Consider the following 20,641-nt stretch of genomic DNA (forward strand, 5'->3'; position numbering starts at 1 on the left):
GCTTTCTGGGAGATGATCTATAATGAAATGAAAAAGGTATTTAAATATACCTTCTTGAAGAAACCAGAGGCCTTTCTCCTGGGCATAGTCGGCCAATTGGTGCCAAAGAAGGATAGAACTTTCTTTATGTATGCAATAACAGCAGCAAGAATACTTATTGTAAAGTATTGGAAGACACAAGATTTACCCACCCTGGAAGAGTGGTATATGAAGGTGATGGACTATATGGAATTGGCGGAAATGACTGGCAGAATCCGAGACCAGGGAGAAGAGTTGGTGAAAGAAGATTGGAAGAAATTTAAAGACTATTTGCAGAAATATTGTAAAATTAATGAATGTTAAAATGATGCTGGATTGAAATTAAGTGGCATTAGCAACAAGGTTAATAAGAATATGCAAAAATGGATTGATAATGGATGAAATCATATAGCTATAATATGTTAAGATATAGAGTTAAGATAAATGAAAGAGGGTAAGGATTTGCTGAATTGATTATGTAAATGGGAATACAAAAAGGGGAGGTGTGAGGAGGTCAAGGAAATAAGCAAATGAGCTTAAAGATCTCAAAAAATGGATTTGTTTTTATTTTTTTATCTATTTGTTTTTTGTATTTTGTATTTTCTTCTTTTTTTTCTATGTCTTTTTGTATTTTTTGTATTTTTTGTATTTTTCCTTATTTTTTCCTTTTTTATGCTTTCTTTTTATTCTGTAAACCTCTGTTTTTTGTAAAACCTTAATAAATATTTTATAAAAAAAAAAACAAAGTGGCAAAAATATGTGTCACAAGCCAGTTTTCTCTGGGATTCCCCTCCCTCCTTCCGCACCTGCAGGGCGAAGAGGCAAGGCGGCGGTTCTGGAGCATCTGGTTCCACGCTGAGGGGACGCTGCGTCCCCCTTGGGCTCAGCCGCCAGTTGCCCAAGGAAGTCCCCTCAGGAGCCCAGTGCAAGGCTGCTCTTGCCTGCCTTCATTCGCCCTCCCGCCCTCCGTCCCTTTCTTCTTCCTCCCCACTCACCGCCATGGAGCCCGAGAGGGAAGAGCACCATATTCCCTCCCTGCCTATGTTCGCCTCACAGCTGCGGCGGCTCCTGCCCGGGGGAAGGCGCGCCAGCAGACCCCTCTCTCGCCCCGGTGGCTTAGCGAGGGAAAGGTGAGGTGGACTTGGTGAGCAAGGCCGCAGCCGTGTGCATGCGCCCACATAGCCCTGCTCAAGCGCAGAGCACAAAGTTAGGAAAAAAGGTTTTAAGTACTTATGCTCACTGGCTTTAAGTACTTAAGCTCAATTATGAATAATTGGGTGCACTCTTCCCACCTTGGATCAAATCTATGCTTCCAGGTGCCATGAGAAAGCTGCAGAGATAGTGCAGGATAGTGCGCACCCCGGAAATGATCTCTTTCGGCTTCTGCCTTCTGGAAGAAGGTACAGGGTTATAAAGGCTAGGACTAGCCATCTGAGAAACAGTTTCTACCCAAATGTGATTTTGGTTTTAAACGCAGTGTAAGGAGTCTGTATGGGAGTACATTGTATTTAAAAATGAGGTATCAGAGTTTTTAGGGGGCTAACCAGGTTGGGATAGCTGGGATAGCAGGCTTGTTGGGTTTTGAATGTCTTGTGTAGATGTTTCAATTTCGTTGTTCTGTATGGGGCAATGACAATAAAGATTATTGTATCACAATGAGAAGTAAATAAACCAGAAAATAACACTTGCAGCTGTAAGTATGTTATTTTCTCTCCTTTTAATAATTTCAATGTGGGGGGGGGGGTGACAATAAATTTTCTGCACCGGGTACCACCTGACCTTGCTATGCCACTGCACCTGAACGCCAGTTGTTGCGAATAAGAAGTGGGAAGAATGCTCTTGCACTTCTGGGTTTCCCATCAGCATCTGACTGACCACTGTGAGAACAAGATGGTGGCCTTTGGCCTGAACCAACAAGGCTCTTCTGGTGTACTTATGAGGTTCCCAGTTCAGTCCCCTCAGAGTAGCATTCCCCAATGTCAGGTGTTTGGGTCTACCACACCCATTGCCCCTGACCACTAATTAGCATTGCAATGGAGGCTGATGGGATTTGTAGTCCAAAACAGTTGGATTGTGTCAGGTAGGGGAAGGCTGCTGCAGAATCTCCAACATTGGCAGCGTGCATTACATGTGAACCTGCCCTTGTGAACTAAACAATATGCTGCTCTTTAGGCTCGTTTCTAAGTTTGGGGCCTTGTGAAATAGCACATAGCTTGTCAATTCACAAAGAACACCAGTTAAGCTTCTCTAACCAAATTTGATGTGATGTCTTAACTGATCCAGTGCAACTAAGTCACAGGCAAATGAGTCATGTGGCTTTGCAGTTCATCATATAACACTAACTATAGTTTGCTGTGATGTATAAACCAGTAAACTATGGCTAATGTTTGCCCTTCAGACTGGAATAGAAAGTCCCCCTTTCGAGTGTGGTTCCCAGTTCTCATTTGGTGGGCAAGTTCTAACCATAGTTCTGGTTTATACAGCACCACAAACCGAAGTCACAGCTCTGTTGCAAACTGAAGGCTGCACCCAAAGCTATTGGTCTGCTAGCTTAAGGGCCTTTGCACTTACAGAGGTCTGTTTCTCAGTGTTGCTCAGGAGAGGAATCTAATGCAATAGGTCCCACTGGCAGAGCTGTTGTGCTAAGAGTTTATGCTACTGGAAATGTTGTGAAACTACATTTTATTTTCCTGTTCTTTACAAATTCTACATAAAAATATAACTTGTTTGCTTTTGTTTTTTGTTTTTTTTAAATGATATTTATTCAAAATTTCGTCAATACATAAACAAAAACGAGAAAAACAGAAAAAGACAGCAAAAAATAAAACAAAAAGAAAAAGCCAAAAAAGAAAAAAGAAAAATACAAATCTCAAATTACAACTTTTCATTTGCTTATTTCTTGAACTTCCTCACACCTCCCTTTTTGTATTCTAGTTTAATTCATTATTCCAGCAAATTCTTCCCATGTTTCTCAATTTTAATTTAAATGATTAATCTTCACAATCTATCTTATTTATTAATTCAACATCACCTTTCCATCTTTTAATTTAATCTGTTATTCAATTTACCTTAATCTCTTTAACCTTATCTTATCTTAAAAATCTTAAAATTTCAAAGTTTACATGATATTCATTCATATCTCCTTAAATCATTTCTGCTAAAGCCAATTTAGTTCCTTTCCAGCATATTCCCTGGTATTTCATTAATATTGCACTAATTCCAAAATTAACAAAAGAATTTCCCTTGATATCTCTAATTTTTATCCAACGTCCCTTCTTCCTGGTTTCGGGTCATGTCAGTCCTTTCTGTCCATTACATCCAGTCCATCAATCCGGTGTTCTTATGTCCGAGGCCCTTAAGTCTCTTCTAGGCCCCTTCTGCACATTTTCTTGTCCTTGTTTGTGCTTACGCACTTCTTTGTCTGTTGCTGGTTTCTTGGGGAGTGAGTCTCCGGAGGGTTCCATCCGGTAATAATTTCCATTTTCCTTCGTCAGACTGGCCCCTTCCCCCCAGTCCCACTCCCTGTCGTCATCTTTGTAATCCAAAAATTATTTATCCAAAAGATGGTTGTTCACCTGTTTCATAGTCCCACTAGAGTTAAGAGCTTCCTTGACTTCAAACACATCCCAGCACTCTCCAAGTTCAATCTTCCAGCGCAGTAGCTTTTGTTCCTGCAGGACTTTGAATCTCTCCATTTGTGTTGTTTGAGGAGTAATCACTGCCTCTTCCTTCTTCATCTGCCCTTGGACTTGCCTTGTCAAACCAGATTCTTGAATTGGTCGCTGTATAACTTCTTTATCCTTATTCCCTGTTAAATCATATTCACTGGCCACAGCACTCATCAAGTCCAATTTTTCATGCATCAAATTCATTTTCTCATACAGCTGCTCCAGCAAGGCATTTGTCATGCCAAGGGCAGACACCAAACCTTCCTTCCAACTCATTTCTGTTCAAGGTCGAGCGGCTGGTCCCACGATCCAAATCTCGCAGCTGTAGAGTCCAAGTAAACTGCAACAACAAACTGACAGACTCCCTCTAGGGGACACAATTTCTATTTGTATCCACTTTTAAAAAGTATCCAACAAAGGAGATTACTTTCGATTTCAAATCCTTTCGATTTTCAGATACTTTGTATCTTTAAAATACAGAAATGCAGAAGGTAGCGTTGAAGTTAATTTGTTTCTCTTCTTTTTTTTTAAATTATCTGTCCAAGTACTCCACTTTCAATCAATGGACGTCACAAACAATTTCTGTCCCCACACCCCGTCCCCAGGTTTGGGACGATGGAAACTTAAATTCCTTTACTCTCCTCCTGCAGGATTAAACAGTCAAATTCCCCCCCCTTTTCTCCTGCTTCCAAGGGGGTTTTATTGGTTGTAGATGCAGGAAATTTCCAACTTTAAAGCAGTTTTCCAGGCTATTAGGTTGCAGGGTCTTTGCTTCAGTCTATATACAAAAAACGGAAGGCGGACTTCCTGTTTAAACCTTCCCGCTTGTGCCTAATTCATAAATTTTGCAAATTTCTTAATCCAATTCTCCGTTTTTACTCACGGGTACTTGATTTAGAGTCCGAATGCCATCAGGAAAAAGTCAGCGCTCTCCGGCGATGGCTGTGCGGCTTCCCTCCATGGAAATAGCGATCGGTTCTCAGCACCGCGCTGCTCACCCCACTTCACTCCAGAGCCCCGAAAAGGGGTTTCCTCGTGAGTAGGGGAGGCGTTCTTGGTGCTCTGCCGAACCCCACATTCCCAGGCTTCTCTGCCTGGGATTTCTAGTGGGCCCCCGCCTTCGCCGCGACGGGAAGACCCAATTTCCACGGAGCCCGTTCCTCCGATAGGAGGAACTCCGCCATTCATCGTTGGCGCTAACCCGGAAGTCCTATAACTTGTTTGCTTTTGGAACCTCTTGTGTAATAATAACTTCTTGCATAATTCAATTGGGCAGTGGAATTAGTTCAGTGCTGACTCCCTTTAACTTAGCATTATGTTGGATACAACCCTCAAAGGGTCCACATCTCCTTTCCACTGATCAGTTCAGAAAGTTTAACCATGGCTGGATGCAATACCTGATTTGGCTATCTGTGCTATACGACCGTCTGTCAAATCAGTACCAGAAACCATAATTTGAAGGGGCTTTTCAAAGCATGGTTTGGGGGTGAGGAGGAGTTTGATGTAACTGAGTGGAAAAATCATAGTTACAGCTATTGCTCTGCATTTGGAATCTGCAACAACATGGAGAGTAGAATGAATTGCTGAGTTCCAAGGTTTGATCATAGTTTGAGTTACTAGTTTGAGCTGTTGTGGAACAAACTAGAAGTGGAAACTCCTGATCTCCTCCCCTCATGTGGGAAGGGGAAAAAGTGGTCTTCTTCTTTCTGTTTTTTCTTGTTTTTGGTTTATGTATTGATGAAAATTTGAATAAATATCATTTTTTTTAAAAAAAAAGAAGAAGTGGTCGACTGGGGCTTACCACTGCGCATTCTCATAATGCCAAGCCATGGTTTGTTGGTTTACATCTGAATTCAGCTACCAGTTCAGCCTGTTGCTTAGAGATACAGCCAGTCTGAAGGGCAGCAGTTCTTTCCTTCTTTCCTTCTTTCTTTCTTTCTTTCTTTCTTTCTTTCTTTCTTTCTTCCCTCCCCTCACTTTAAGTTGTCTTCACATTTTTGGCTGAAAGGCTGGTCCCAGAGTACAAAATAAAATGCATCACTTCTCTTGATAACTAGGCTGTTTCAAATCAGAAATCAGAGGTTGTGTAATACGGCAGAAATTAAAACAGAATTTTTCTGCCATTATACCAAACAGCCTGCTTAATAAGTGGGTAATGAAAAAGAATAATTTATCACGGCTTGTGAATTTTGACAGTTCTAAAAAGACATCCTTAAGAGTTTCCCCAAAGGGAGAACAACCACGTTTCTTCCTCAACACACTGGCATTAAATGTAATTTCTCTGTCTGTAGAATTTTGCTCTTGCTTGGTAGAAGGCAGCTCGGTTTCTTTTCTCCCCCCACTTCCATCCTACATCATAACCTATTTTAGGCAATTATCATCCACAAGTAATAAATCATCTTCATTCACTTCTCATGGGGTGTGAATAGATGTGAGAGAGAATTCCGGAGCCTTAATTTATATCAATGTTTGCATTACCATTAAATGAATTAAATGGGTTCTACAAATGTTTTCCCATAGATTTCCAATAAATGGAGAGGCTCCTTAAATACAGTTATCATTCTAATTGTCCACTTCTGCACACAATTTCTAAATGGCATGACAGAACAGAGAAAAAGGAAGCCAAAGTGTGGGAACATAGCTCTCAGGTGGAACACAAGTCAAGCAGCACAGTCCATACTTTTTTTAGGGATGGAAGAAACCAACCTCATATCCATATAGCAAGCCAGAAAGTAGGCACTACAACAGGTGTAGGTAACCACTGGCCTGGGGGGTCTGATAAAGAGTCCCCCCTCCCACATTTTTTCTGCCTCCTCCAAAGACAAATGGCAGTAGGGATGGGTGAAACTGTCAATTTGTGCTGCTCTCCATTTCTCATTTTTCCCCAAAGTGTCCATGTTTCCCCCTCTCTTAACACCAGAACTTGCAGGTGAATGAAGTGCACTGTTGGAAGAAGGCAGACAAAAGAAATGGCTTCTTTGCATGCCACAAAATCAGCACTGGCACACCACAGGGATGTGTGCTAAGTCCCTACCTGTATTCATTGTATACATACGATTGTGTATCATCTGACCCGTCTACTGCAATTATTAAGTTTGCAGATGACACCACCATAATGAGTTTAATAACAGGTGGAGACGAATCAGCGTACAGAGGGGAGGTCCAAAAAATATCTACATGGTGCCTAGGGAACAACTTGCACCTTACTGTCAGCAAGACAAAGGAGATGGTGTTGGGTTTTCGGAGGAAGAGAGGAGAACTAGCCCCACTGTACATTGGGGAGGGCTGTGTGGAGAGAGTCTCTTCCTTTAAATTCCTAGGAGTTTATCTCAATGAAGACCTTACTTGGAAAATAAATACAACCCAGGTGGTTAAGAAAGCCCAACAGAGACTCCATCTCCTCAGAGTATTGTGAAAGAACGATGTCAATCAACATTTGATTCTACCGGTCAACAATAGAAAGTGTCCTTTCATACTGCATCATGGTGTGGTACCCTGGTTTGACATCAGCTGATAGGAAGTGCCTACAGAGGGTGGTGAATACAGCACAAAATATTATGGGCTTCTCCCGTGAATCCGCTGGATGAAATAGTGGAAGAACGTTGCCTTAGGAGAGTGAGGAAATTGGTTGGCACACATAGTCCTCATTATTCAATCCTTTAAGCAACCTGTGGGGTAGGTTAGGGAGAGGGGGAGGGGGAGGGGGGAGAGAGAGAGACAGAGAGAGAGAGAACAACCGAATGTCATCCAGTGAGTAGGGATTTTAGTCAGTTGGTGAGTTATGTTTTTATTTATAGCATTAATAATAGTAGTAGTAGTAGTAATAATAATAATAATAATAATAATAATAATAATAATACTTTATTTATACCCCGCCCATCTGGCTGGGCTTCCCCAGCCACTCTGGGCGGCTTCCAACAAAATGTTAAAATACCGTGACATCTGGTGGGAGGGCGTTCCACAGGGCGGGTGCCACTACCAAGAAGGCCCTCTGTCTGGTTCCCTGTAACTTGGCTTCTCGCAGTGAGGGAACCGCCAGAAGGCCCTCAGCGCTGGACCTCAGTGTCTGGGCAGAATGATGTGGGTGGAGACGCTCCTTCAGGTATACTGGGCCGAGGCTGTTTAGGGCTTTAAAGGTCAGCACCAACACTTTGAATTGTGCTCGGAAACGTACTGGGAGCCAATGTAGGTCTTTCAGCACCATTGCTATATGGTCTCGGCGGCCACTCCCAGTCACCAGTCTAGCTTCTATATTCCACCTTTCCTCCAGGAGCTCAAGGTGCATACATCGTTCTCCTCTTCCCCTGCCCATGTTATCCTCACAACAACCCTGTGAGGTAGGTTAGGCTGAGAGGCAGTGACTGACCCAAGACTACCCAGTGAGCCACGTGGCTGAGTGGGGATTTGAACCCTGGACTCCCGGGTCCTAATCCAACACTTGAACCACCACACCGGCTCTCAACGCAAAGTCTCCCACAGTGGAGGCTGGTCTATTTGGGAAAATGGGGCCAGGCTGCCCCCACAAACTCAGCCTACTCTCAGTCGGCCCCACCTGCCTGCCTTCTTGTTTACAACCAGAGGGACTGGGTGACATTGCCTTGTCAGCTTCTTTCTCCTTAGTCTCAGTGCTGCCCTTGTAGAACTCAAGACTCATTCCCTGGGGCATTGTGTCTTATTGCAAGGGTAGATACGTTCTGTTCAAAATGGGAGATGTACCAAGGGAAAGCCCATTTACAGCACGAGTTTTCTTTAAAAAAAAAAATTCTACTGCTTTGATTATTATTTTTTAAAAAAACTATTTTCAAAGTGAAAACATTATTTTTATATCTCAAAGTAGGGGAGCAGTGGGAAGTTGCTTTGCTCAGCATCTGCCCTTTAAAAACCACCACTGGATGTTCCATACACACAAACATATATCCATCAGGGGTGTGTGGGTGTGGGTGTTTTAAAAAAACTGCATTTGACATCTTAAGCTGAGTTGTTCCTCGAGCCAAAAGCCAGCAGAATGAAAGCTGTTCTGAATCTCTCCTTCTGTGTGGGTAATACATGTTATGCATATAATTAGGGGGAGGAGTACATATATAAAAATAAATATATTTGTGAAACTAACACACACAAATGCATTATATTAGAAGGTGCTTGAAAAAATTTGTACCTTACTCAAAACAGGAGAAACTCACACACACAAAATGCAGAAGAGTTTTCGTGAGGATTAAAATCACCATCATCATCATCACCCCAAATTGCTGCAAAAATGTGGAGACTGGAAAAATGAGAAACTTAGAGAACTAACACGGACCCTCCAAGTACCCCTATTTTCCAGGGACGTCCCTGATCACGGTTTCTGATTTGATCCCAAAATGTCCCATTTTCCTTAGCATGCCCCTATTTTCATTGGAGAAATGTTGGAGGATATAGAATTATCCAATCCCTGAGCCATCTGAAGGCAATCTTGTATAGTAAAGGTAAAGGTACCCCTGCCCGTATGGGCCAGTCGTGTCCGACTCTAGGGTTGTGCGCCCATCTCACTTAAGAGGCCGGGGGCCAGCGCTGTCCGGAGACACTTCCGGGTCACGTGGCCAGCATGACGAAGCTGCTCTGGCAAGCTGGCACCAGCGCAGCACACGGAAACGCTGTTTACCTTCCGGCTAGAAAGCGGTACCTATTTATCTACTTGCACTTAGGGGTGCTTTCGAACTGCTAGGTGGGCAGGAGCCGGGACCGAAAGACAGGAGCTCACCCCACCGCAGGGATTCGAACCGCCGACCTTTCGATCGGCAAGTCCTAGGCATTGAGGCTTTTACCCACAACGCCAATCTTGTATAGGGAAGTTTTAAAAAATTGTTGTTGTTTAGTCGTTTAGTCGTGTCCGACTCTTCGTGACCCCATGGACCAGAGCACGCCAGGCACTCCTGTCTTCCACTGCCTCCCGCAGTTTGGTCAGAATCATGTTTGTAGCTTCAAGAACACTGTCCAACCATCTCGTCCTCTGTCGTCCCCTTCTCCTTGTGCCCTCCATCTTTCCCAACATCAGGGTCTTTTCCAGGGAGTCTTCTCTTCTCATGAGGTGGCCAAAGTATTGGAGCCTCAGCTTCACGATCTGTCCTTCCAAGGAGCACTCGGGGCTGATTTCCTTCAGAATGGAGAGGTTTGATCTTCTTGCAGTCCATGGGACTCTCCAGAGTCTCCTCCAGCACCATAATTCAAAAGCATCAATTCTTCGGCGATCAGCTTTCTTTATGGCCCAGCTCTCACTTTCATACATCACAACTGGGAAAACCATGGCTTTAACTATACGGACCTTTGTTGGCAAGGTTTTTAAAAAATGCTTAATGCTTAATTATGTTTTATATATGTTGGAAGCTGCCCAGAGTGACTGGGGCAACCCAGTACAATGTAAAGGGAAGGGTATAAATAGTAAAATTATCATTATGGAATGGGATGTCCCTATCTTCATCAGAGAAATGTTGGAGGGTATGCTGGCATGAATAGATCCTTCCCTACATGGCCCCAAACCTTGCTCAGTTCGTGTGCCTCACCCCCGCCCATCAAAGCAGATATGGTTGGTCTCCCTTGAGTGATACTCCCTATGGGGATGTGTGGCTATGGTAACCTCCATCCCTCTGCTATTGTCAGCAGGTCAAAGCACTGAATATCAATAGGCTAATTCCTCCCCCTACCAATGCCATTTCTGGACTGGAACACTTAACTTCTCTTGAAAACGTCATTCACCTTTGGTCTCTTTACTGCACTACACTTCAAAGCCTCCTCTTCTTGTGGAAAATAACTTGTGGAAACTGGAAAGCGTGGCTATCGTTGCACAATTTAATTGTTAAATACATACTCGGTCACATGCACACACAGAGTTGCTGTTCTTTGTTTCTGCTGATGACAGCAGGACCGGCAACAGAGACAAAAGTCAGATCAGATTGCAGGTGGGTCACTGTGTTCCTTCCACACCTCTGATCCTGTGCTAGGAGGGAACCTGGGTTTTGTCAGAGCAAGCCTGCCAAACCAGTTCCTTTGTCTGTAATGGCTTGGGCTGGCTAGTTAAACACCAGCCTTAGCACCACCAACGAATTTCTTCTGTGCCGTGCAGCAAATGGGTGAGACACCCCACTCCTCACTTGAGTGGGACAATAATCAGAGTTGGAAACCCTCCAGGCGTCCCTATTTTCCAGGGACGTCCCTGATTTAGAGAAACTGTCCCGGTTTCTGATTTGATCCCAGAATATCCCACGTTTCTTCAGGATGTCCCTGTTTTCACTGGAGAAATGTTGGTGAGTATGGAGTTGCTTGTGAGAGAGCTGGAAGCAGGCTGGAGGAAGACAATACAGAGACATGCCTTGCTCTGTGCTGGGTTCAAAGCTGTGACTAACAGAGAAGCGTAAGAGCCAACTCCTAGCGGCCGAGGGGTCTTCAGACTCCCCCAATAAAATATTTGAGGGGGCTGGGGGCCCCAAGATGATGGGCAGTGCCTTTCCAATGGTGTGTGCACGCCACATTATGTGATTGATTATGTGGGGTGGGGGGTTACCTGCCCCCCAATATTTTATTCAAGTTGGCACCCCTGCAATATTTATTGGAGTGTAAATGCTGTTAGCCTCTCCAGTCTATGCTCAGGTTGAATATATGTGTAAAGAAAACCAACTACAGTGGACCCTTGGGTTACGTACCTCTCTGGATACGTGACTTTTAGGTTACGAACGCAGCAAACCTGGAAGTATTATTCCGGGTTTTGCCACGCACACATGTGCAGAAGCAGTGCCTCTACTTACGGATTTTTCAGGGTAAGAACGGATGCCTGGAATGAGTTAAATTCGTATCCAGAGGGTCCACTGCATCTTAAAGACACCAAAGTCTACCCTGACCCAGTGGCAGAGGAAGAGGAGTGTGGGGGGAGCACACTGCCCCTGGCAGTGTGATCCCAGTGGGGTGCCATTGCGGCTGTCCCCCACCCGCGCTGGGCGTCAGCCCCCCGCAGGCAGTGTGTCACGCGCCCAGGATGCCTGCCAAGCCCCTGTGGGCGCTGCGCCACACCCCCAGGACGCACACCAGCCCTGCCCCCGCCTGCTCTCTGCCCCCGCCCCCCAGTGCCAGAGTATAAAGCTCCGCCACTGCCCTGACCTTCCTGCAAGGAAACTGAACCCTGGGCAAGTGCTTGAAGCCCCTGGCATCTCTCGCCACTCAGAGACTAGGGTGGCACATTCATACACATTCATAGCAATATGATGGCGGCCTCAGACTTTGGTTGTCTGATTGCCGAGACACACAAAGCTTGTTCTTTGCTTTCTGAAAGAAGGAGGCTGTATGCAGTCTGACATCTCATCCTGCAGTTTGTTTTTCCTTTGGGGAGGGGCACCTAGCACTTGAATTCACACAGCGCATAGTTAACCCCCCCCCCACTTGCAAATCCCAGCAACTGGCTTTCTGATTCTCTGACAGTGAAGAGAGAACAGAGACATCATGTCTAGTAGCCACTGATATCCTTCTCCTCCATGAATTTGTCTAATCCTCTTTTAAAGCCATCAAAGTTGGTGGCCATCGCTACCTCTTTGGGAATGAACGCCGCTGTGAAACTAGGCACTTCCCTCTGTCAGTCCTGATTGTTTCAAAACTCAGCAGAATTCCCAGCTACGAAGGACTTGGATTTCAGTGCTGTTGCTGTCTTGATGCTTCCACTGCAAAATAAACGATACAAGCTAGGAAAACACATGGTTTTGTTTGGTTTTGCAAATTTTATCCTAAGCAACATAATGCAGCCTGCATAATAAGCATCATTAAGAGCACCCTGGGTTCTTGGTCTGTTCGGGCATCTCCAACCCCCTTTCCGCCTGGAACGATCGCTGCAGGATTTCAACATGATAAACGTATGCTTCAATTTCTCACTGTGGATTCAGTTACTGGCTTGTTGCTGTTTCTCTAATGAAATTTGCCTTGCACTTACCAGAACGACGCTTGTACACATTGTCATGCTAGTAAATCTGCTGGAATTGCTTCCTCGGGCTTGCTGGGAAGCCGCGTATTAGGATAGCAAGGGCTATAGAATGCAACGCCCCATCTGAACTGTTGATTTAAAACAGCATCAGACCACGTTAAAGAGTCATGGCTTCTTTCCATGGTATAATAGCGCTTTCAATATATGGTCAGGATATGACCAAACTCTTCATCATCTCCAGATCCACACACACACACCCCTTATCTCTCTGCTCTTATATCTCAGCATATTTATTACTTGTATGCCCAACACAACCTCCAAAGAGCATGGTTCCTTTCCCAATTTTACCTTCACAACAACCCAGAAAGGTAGTAATTGAGGCAGACACAGATGACCTGTCCTAAGTGCTTGCAGGGTTTGGGCTTGGTCCAAATCCATTGCACACCTCTTACAAAAATCTGTGGGAATGTTCAGGGATGCAGGAGAGGATATGTTCTTTGATTATATCCTTTCCAACTTGTGTTAACAAGTTCTACAATTTAGCAGAGTAACATTCCCCTTTTTAAACCTGCACAACGGATGCGTTTGCTCAGGCTCGCTAAAGCCTCTAAAGTAAGTTTCCTTGGTAATTTCCCCTTTAGGTAAAGGTAAAGGGACCCCTGACCATTAGGTCCAGTCATGACCGACTCTGGGGTTGCAGTGCTCATCTCGCTTTATTGGCCGAGGGAGCCGGCGTACAGCTTCCGGGTCATGTGGCCAGCATGACTAAGCCGCTTCTGGCGAACCAGAGCAGCGCATGGAAATGCCGTTTACCTTCCCGCTGGAGCGGTACCTATTTATCTATTTGCACTTTGACGTGCTCTCGAACTGCTAGGTTTGGCAGGAGCAGGGACCGAGCAACAGGAGCTCACACTGTCGCGGAGACTCGAACCGTAACCTTCTGATCGGCAAGTCCTAGGCTCTGTGGTTTAACCCACAGCCCCTCATAAAAAATAGACACAACACGGTCTTCTATAAAAGTATAAAAAGAGTTTACTCACACATTCTGTTCACAGATGGATCCCAGAAGGCAGACTTAAGTTACAAAAGTAATATACACCTGGAAACTATCCCATAAGGAGATAGCTCCTTTGTCCTCTCTCTTAGCATCTTAGGCTAAGCAGATATTGCTTCTTTGATGAATGTAGTCAGAGAGAGAGATGGCGGCCTCCGTTGAGGTATTTTGTCACCTGCATAGGTGAGGCCATGCCCACCTCTGGTCACATGTAGAGTAAGTCTGTCCCAGCCTAGGAGGAAACAGAAAATTCTGACTGGCTGGTCCAGACATCCCCTTTTTATGTCCACTCTAGGGATGTTGTACTTGACTGCTCTGTGTTTCACACCCCACAAAATCAAACCTCTCTGTGCTCACTCCTATGACAAATATTAATCTTCATTCTTATCTTTGTTGTTCAACTGACTCTTCATGCTGGTCTTCACAGGTCACTTGCGTCAAAAGGATGCTAATACAGTGTGTGTAGGGGGAAAGGATGAAACCGCAAGGGCTTCACTTCCTGTCTCCCCACTTCCAAAATTCTTTGCAGTGTTGCTTTTAAATTCCTTCCGTAGCCAAGGCTCAGATGCCCTTCTTTTCCAGAACCCCCAACTGCGTGCAAATAATTATTTTCACCCTGCTGGAGCTTTGATAAGGTTCTTAAGAGCTGCCTTTTGCTCAGCCACTTCAGCCTTTGTTCCCCACTGCAGTTGTTTTCTTCCTTCCAAAAAAAAAAAAAAAAAAACAACGGGGAGAAGAAGGGTCAGGGAAAACTCAGTGGTTATGTGTGGGGGAAACAGTAACACTCAGAAGAGGCGAAAACAAAGAGCAGAAAATCTGGGTCGAAGAAGTGCACATCTCCGAATGCAAGTAGGCAAGTTTTAAGCCTCTAAAATTAATTTTCAAAGTAGGCAGGAAGATCTGGGGCACAGATTGTTGCCAGGCAGGTGCTGGGTTTACAAAAGGCTAAATAAACCCTAACTTGGTCCTTACAGCAGTCAGTAATCTCCTAGCCAAATTAAACATGTATTACATTGATTTTTAAAAAAGATATTTTGGGATCAATTCTGAGATCAGATCTGCAGGGATGAGTGGCTCAGGAATCCTGTGGATCCTTGGCTTAGTGAGCTGGTTCCGGGCACAGCTGGGCCACACAGACCTAAGCCCCCAACCCCGGCTCAATCAGAGATCCACTGGCATTAGTTCCCAACCTGGTTCAACCAGGACCCATCAGAACATAATACATAAGCTGGACCTGGTGGATCAGGCTCATCTAGTTCAGCATCCTGTCTTTACAATAGACAACCAGATGCATGTAGGAAGCCCACAAGCAGGAGTGAAATGCAACACTTTAGATGGTGGACATCATGTTCCATTTCCAAATGTTTCCCCATATTGAATAACAAACAACCCAAATTTCCACACAATACTCTCACACAGGGGAGAGAAAAAGTTCTAAGCTATCCCTCTCCCAGACCCTCCAAGTGTTCCTATTTTCCAGGGACAGTCCTAGGTTTACAGAAGCCATCCTGGTTTCTGATCTGATCCCAGAATGTCCCGCTTTTCCTTCGGACGTTGCTATTTTCATTGGAGAAATGTTGGAGGGTTTAGAGTTATGCAACCCCTGAGCCAAGGAGATAAGTAACTAGACAACCTTTAGAAGACATCTGAAGGCAATCCTGCATAGGGAAGGTTTTTAATGTTTAATGTTTAATTGTTTTTTCATATATGTTGTGTAAGGGATGCGGGTTAAACCACAGAGCCTAGGACTTGCCGATCAGAAGGCCGGCGGTTCGAATCCCCGCAACGGGGTGAGCTCCCGTTGCTCGGTCCCTGCTCCTGCCAACCTAGCAGTTCAAAAGCAAGTCAAAGTGCAAGTAGATAAATAGGTACCGCTCCAGCGGGAAGGTAAACGGCGTTTCCGTGCGCTGCTCTGGTTCGCCAGAAGCGGCTTAGTCATACTGGCCACATGACCTGGAAGCTGTATGCCAGCTCCCTCAGCCAATAAAGCAAGATGAGCACCACAACCCCAGAGTCGGCCACGACTGGACCTAATGGTCAGGGGTCCCTTTACCTTTACCCAGAGTGTAGTAGTAGTAGTAGTAGTAGTAGTAGTAGTAGTAATAATAATAATAATAATAATGGGGAAAGATGTCCCTATTTTCATCAGAGAAATGTTGGAGAGTATGCATTTTGCATGGGGTTTCTAAATGTAGGGGAACATTCAGAATCGTGGCCATCCACCTGCAAGAAGAAGTGGGATAACCCCTTCTGCTGCTTCCAGCTTGTGCTGAAGCCTACAATACAAGGGCAGTCACAGTAGTTGACTTTTTTGTGAAGCTCCGAATCCTGCTGGTGGACCACTGACAAATTTGCCTGTCTCCAATTTCCCTCTCCTATTCAATGTGCTTTACAGTGTCAGATTGCAGACAGGGCCACTCTGTGTGATGATATGGCCTTGGAATTCAGCAACAATCCAGGGACAGAGTTGGAGGTTGCAGAGGCATCAGCTAAGGAGTTGAACCAGGTTCAAGACAGTGAGCCTGCTGCTATAAGTCAGGAGGTCTCTTGACCTGCAGATGAGAGACAACCCACAGACCAATTCCCTGTAGAAACAGGACCTATAGAGGCAGAGCCAAGACCTTCATAGGCACCTTTCCCTGAGCCGGAGGAACCCAATGCCTCCTGCAGTACCTCACTGGTCCAGCAGTACAGCGAATGCATCAAGCTTCCTGCCTTATAGCCTATCATGCTTGGATTGGATGCCTCGGCAAGTTTCAGGACCACAGACAGCTCTGAGTGAGAAACGTGTTCTGGCGGCTTGAAAGCAAACCAAGCCTTTCTAAGTGTCTGCTCCAAGACTATTTCTCACTGGCTCCTTTCCCTTGTGGATAACTCTAGATTCTGGGAATGGCTTTGATGTTGTTGAGTTTCTTTCACAATGAGGCGATATATAAATTTTATGAAGTAAAAAATAAATAAATAGAGTCACAGAATTGTAGAGTTGGAAGGGACCACAAGGGTCATCTAGTCCAGGCACGTCCAACCCCCAAGAGACTGTGATTTACTCCTAGGATAAAAAAAAAAACTGGCAGTGATCTACCCATTGGAGGGAGGAAGAGCGTGCATGGGGTGGATGGATTGCCCAGATTTGTGCTTTGTTTGTGGAGGATTGCCCAGAGTTCTTGAGCCCAGAGTTCTTCAGCTTTTATTTCTTAACTTTCGGTAAACTTTATTTAATCCCATGATCAATAAGGGTCACGCGATCTACCAGGATCAACCAGGGACCTACTGGTACATCACGGTCTACTGGTTGGACATTTCTGGTCCAAACCCCTGCAATGTGTGAATAACTAAATACAGTGGTACCTTGGGTTACAGATGCTTCAGGTTACAGACGCTTCAGGTTATAGACTCCACTAACCCAGAAATAGTACCTCGGGTTAAGAACTTTGCTTCAGGATGAGAACAGAAATTGCGCAGCGGCAGCAGCGGGAGGCCCCATTAGCTACAGTGGTACCTCAGGTTAAGAACAGTTTCAGGTTAAGATCGGACCTCCAGAACAAATTAAGTTCTTAACCTGAGGTACCATTGTAACTTAAAGAGTTATGTTTAAATAACTTAAAGGGTCAGCCCTCTGGCCTGAAAGCTATCATTCTTCCAACTGTAGCTCAGTGGTAAGAGTGGTAAGAGCACACTGGCAGCCAGTGTGGTGTAGTAGTTAAGAGCAGTAGCCTTGCAATCTGGTGAACCGGGTTCGATTCCCCGCTCCTTCACATGCAGCTGCTGGGTGACCTTGGGCTGGTCACACTTCTCTGAAGTCTCTCAGCCTCACCCACCTCGCAGAGTGTTTGCTGTGGGGGAGGAAGGGAAAGGAGAATGTTAGCCGCTTTGAGACTCCTTCGGGTAGTGATAAAGCAGGATATCAAATCCAAATTCTTCTTCCTCTTCTCTGCATGAAGAAGGAAAAAAAAACCCAGGTTCAATCTGCTGAATCTCCAGTCAGGGCTGGCAGAGACTCCATGTCTGAAACCCTGGAGAGCTGTTGCCAGTCAATGAGCTGATGGCTAGATGGACCAATGTTTCTCTGCTCACGGGGGGAACTGGTGTCTCCACAATGGAGCGAGACTTCTTAAGGTGCTGGCTCAAGCTGGTGGGGAGGGGAAGCATTTGGTTTCTGCTTCAGGTATCAAATGCCCTTGGCTGGCACTGGTTGCAGGCAAAATCTAATGAGAAGTTGCAACCTTCTGCCTGACCTGCTGCCCTTACTAAGCCTCTGAACAAGCTTCTTGCCAACTGCCTTGAATATGTGTGTTGTTATCCCATACTGAAAGTTTAAATAACTTCCAAGATACTTAATGATCCCGGGTATCCAACTTTATCCCCAACTCAAATGGTAATCAAGGCAGGTGTCCCCATTGACTCCAGTGGCGGAATTAGGTATTTTTAAACTCTGGACCCAATGTGGAAGCAGAGTCAATGTGAGGCACAGGATTTCTGCCATGACAGTGCTGTTCCACCCCAAGCACCCAACACCTTGTTATGCTACTCTCATCATGAATGCAGATACACTGGGGAGTTTGTAAAGACTAGAAGATGACTCATTCTGCCCTTGAAAACAAATTTGGGGAGAGGATATACTGTATACATTAATGTATACATCAGAGGACTCTGGGTTCCCTGGCTCCACCTTTTTGTGCCAGTTGGAGACCTATTATCGCTAAACCTTTCTTCTGATTTCTGAATCTGCTATAGGCGCTGTTAGAATTACAGCTGCGATAACGGGCAGCGGGGGGGGGGGGGAGGGTAACTGGGAGTGGTGGGGCCAGGCATGGGATTTGAATTAATGCTTTTAGACAAATCTCCATTCCGTTTCTAATTCTAATGCTAATTGCATTTGTGGATCAAAGCCCGCTCGTCAAAAGTTTCTGCTTCAAAACTGCACGCGAAAAGATTTGACTTTTATTTTGCGGGGAGCGTGCTTTGCAACGGAGACCAAACACAGTTCCAAAAAATCAAATAAAGGGATGGCCACTCCGGGACCAACCTCTCTCTGTGTTTTAACTTCCTTTCATCTGAATTTCATGGCTCTGATAACGCCAGAGAATAAGGAAGGTCTTAATGGGATGCTTAGCCACAGGTGCGCCCCCCCCCCAATTGCTCATTTTTGTATTGCCGATTCTCTCTTACAACACCCATGTGCTCTGTGCGCCTTGTGAGCCTATTTTGTGGGTTTACATCCTGCTTTCCCACCAGCTATTTGTCAAAGCAGCTGGGGGGGGGGGGAGGAAGAGTGCTCTGAGGACAGAGAAAGTATTGAGAATACCAAGGATACGCACACATCAGCGCTCAAGAAGACCAAATCATCCAAGCAAAGATCAACTGGCTCAGGAAGCCCTCTTCTTCTAGAAGGACTCATTGTGCAGGCCTGGGACCTTTACCTGCGCATCAACCGCGAGTGCCTGGAGTGCCTGAACAAGCAGAGGGCATAGCTGTCAAGCGTCCCTTATTTGGCGGGACAGTCCCTTATCCCAGCGCCATGTCCCACTGCTGTCCCTTATTGATGAGGCTTCGTTTGGCTGCTGGCTGGGCTTTCTGCCTTTGGCTCAGAGGGGCTCAGAAGTTGAACATACCTGTGCCCGGAAAATTTTGGCTGCTGATCCCTTATTTTCGAGGCTGCTGGTTCCTTATTTTCAAATCTGTAAGCTGACAGCTATGGCAGAGGGAAGGCAGTGGGGCTTTCATCTTCCACGCCTGGGAGCGTGGGGACCGCCAGAAGTTTGTAGAAAGCGATGATGATGAAGAACTTTTGTTTAATATTCCTTTTACCGGCAATGTGAAACTACAAGGGATAATTGTGACGGGAGAGGATGATGACACACACCCATCAGAAATGAGACTCTTTAAGAACATTCCTCACATGTCTTTTGCTGATACTGCCAGAGAACCAGATCAGATGTTCAGCCTGAATTGTGATGTTACTGGAGAACTGGAATGTCCTACAAAAATTGCTCGCTTCTCAAATGTTTATCATCTGTCCATCCACATCTCCAAGTTGTGCTGAGCCAACGGAGATCTTTTACACAGGCCTGAGGGGAGAATGGACAGAACCTCATCGAGATGAAGTGACCATCTGCAACTACGAAGCAGCAGCAAACCCAGCTGGCCACAAAATTGATCAGATCACACCGGAGACGTACTTCATTTCCTAAGTGGTTTGTGTACCACCAGACTGCTGTGGAGGCTTGGAAGACTGTCAAACACTTGAGGCTATAAGGAGCATTGTAGCGTTCATTCTTTTGTGGGTGTGGGTGTGGCTGCTTTGGTAAAGCAGGGCACCAAATGCTGGCAATTAGGTACCAATAATTATACCATTGCTAAGGACAATCATGGCTTGAGATCTTACAAATATTGAAGGAGTAGGTTTTGGAAATATTGGCCTTTGCCTGCGTGTAATGCGGTTGTCTCAACTGTGTTGTATCTGTCAGGGCAGAAGTTTTTTTTTTTCAGCCAGTGATCTTCCTGTTCAGTTGCTGCTTCTGCTGGCATACATAGAGGTGTGAGGCTGGTGGGAGACTTGGTCTGGGAGTCTTGTACCATCTGAGATTCTGTTCTGCCTCTTGAATGTACTTTATACAGGGGGATAAGTTATTGGTGTTCTAGATGAGTTCTTGGCTAATTTCAAAAGTTAATGTGACTTGTACAGGGCAGTACAATGGTACCTCGGGTTAAGTACTTAATTCGTTCCGGAGGTCTGTACTTAACCTGAAACTGTTCTTAACCTGAAGCACCACTTTAGCTAATGGGGCCTCCTGCTGCTGCTGTGCCGCCGGAGCACGATTTCTGTTCTCATCCTGAAGCAAAGTTCTTAACCTGAAGCACTATTTCTCGGTTAGCAGAGTCTGTAACCTGAAGTGTATGTAACCTGAAGCGTATGTAACCCGAGGTACCACTGTATTCATTTCATGCACCAAAGTACCGCAT

At 45.2% G+C, this 20,641-nt stretch overlaps 1 pseudogene across 1 annotated transcript; it reads left to right on the plus strand.

The window, feature by feature from the left end:
* Positions 1-13,823: 13,823 nt before the first annotated feature.
* Positions 13,824-20,364, plus strand: LOC310750920 (PITH domain-containing protein 1-like; annotated as a pseudogene). The gene is made up of 2 exons: positions 13,824-13,841; positions 19,380-20,364. The product of its transcript is annotated as a PITH domain-containing protein 1-like (transcript).
* The last annotated feature ends 277 nt before the right edge of the window (positions 20,365-20,641 follow it).

Source organism: Podarcis filfolensis (genome assembly GCF_964270895.1).
Source record: "Podarcis filfolensis genome assembly, chromosome: 16".
Classification (NCBI taxonomy): Eukaryota; Metazoa; Chordata; class Lepidosauria; order Squamata; family Lacertidae; genus Podarcis; species Podarcis filfolensis.